The sequence below is a fragment of the Lactuca sativa genome, chromosome 3 (genome assembly GCF_002870075.4).
Source record: "Lactuca sativa cultivar Salinas chromosome 3, Lsat_Salinas_v11, whole genome shotgun sequence".
In the NCBI taxonomy this organism is placed as follows: Eukaryota; Viridiplantae; Streptophyta; class Magnoliopsida; order Asterales; family Asteraceae; genus Lactuca; species Lactuca sativa.
This window is the reverse complement of record NC_056625.2, coordinates 194,297,521-194,298,673: the sequence shown is the minus strand read 5'-3', so window position 1 is coordinate 194,298,673 and position 1,153 is coordinate 194,297,521. Positions and strand designations below refer to the sequence as shown.

General features: G+C 38.6%; 1 non-coding gene across 1 annotated transcript; it reads left to right on the top strand.

Moving 5' to 3' along the window:
* The first annotated feature begins 440 nt into the window (after positions 1-440).
* LOC111900896 (small nucleolar RNA R71) lies at positions 441-547 on the top strand. The gene has a single exon (XR_002853327.1). It is a non-coding gene; the product is annotated as a small nucleolar RNA R71 (small nucleolar RNA).
* Positions 548-1,153: the final 606 nt, after the last annotated feature.

Here is a 1,153-nt window from a genome sequence, read left to right as displayed (position 1 = left end):
ACTTTTTTCTTTTTGTATTCATTGTATGGCAACCATTCTTTCTTTGTCTTCCTCCAATCTTCATCGTATTTTTCTCCACTTGAATAACACACATGAGCTTTCTTATTCCCGTTCTCGTCCAAATGGCAATCTTTTGCCAAACGTGGACCATTGCATCTTTCACAACCCGTAAGAATAACATGTATGGATTGGTCTGTTTTTGTCATTCTATGGTCCATATTATTTAGCATAGCCAAATCAGCTCAAAAGTTCCACTCCTAATTCCTTTAGCACCATCATGTCGAGGATTATGATACTCACGCGAATGGTTAGAAAATTCTTCAATTAGCTCCTTGATTTCACCGGGATTTTTCTTAGTTAAAGGTCCTTGAGAATCAAGGAGTTGCCTTGTCATCACATTTACCACATCAAAGGAGATTGATACTTCTTGTTGCTCATTTAAATTGTTTTGGGGACAATTTATTATTAATCCTTTGTATCACTCTCATGCTTCGTAGGGTGACTCACCCGGTTGTTGATCGAAATTTGCTATGTCCTTCTTCAGTTTAGAAACTTTAGAAGGTAGGCAAAAATGTTCTAATAATTGTTCACGCATTTATGGCCATGTAGTAATTGCACTAGGTGGAGGTGCCTTTAACCAATCCTTAGCAACTCCTTTGAAAGTGAATGGAAGCATTCTCAATAACATCGTCTCTCGTGGAATGTTCGGGATGTTGAAGTAATCAGCGATGTCATTGAATTCATCAAGGTGTTTGTAATCATCCTCATAATCTTTCTCGGAAAATGGAACTTCCTTAAGTGTGGAAAGAATATGTCCTTTAAGCTCGGATGTTGTTGTAGCGGGAATTGTAAGTTGCACTAGACCGGGACCAGTGTCCTCTCGAATTCTTTTCTTGTATGCCTCCATAGACATGTTGGCAACATTCGCCATCTCGTTTTTTGGCTCGTCCTCAGGTTCGCTCTCTTCTTTTTCTAATTTGGGTTCGAACTCATATTCGGATTCTTGTGTATTAAGATTTTTCTCAAAGATTCCAACCTTGCTTTCGTCCTTTTGGGTATTGCTTGATACTCCTACGCTTTTTCCTTGCTTCTTCCCGAAAATTGATTTAAGATCTTTGAATGGTGATTTCTTTGGTGGTTTGGTTTTTCCTGC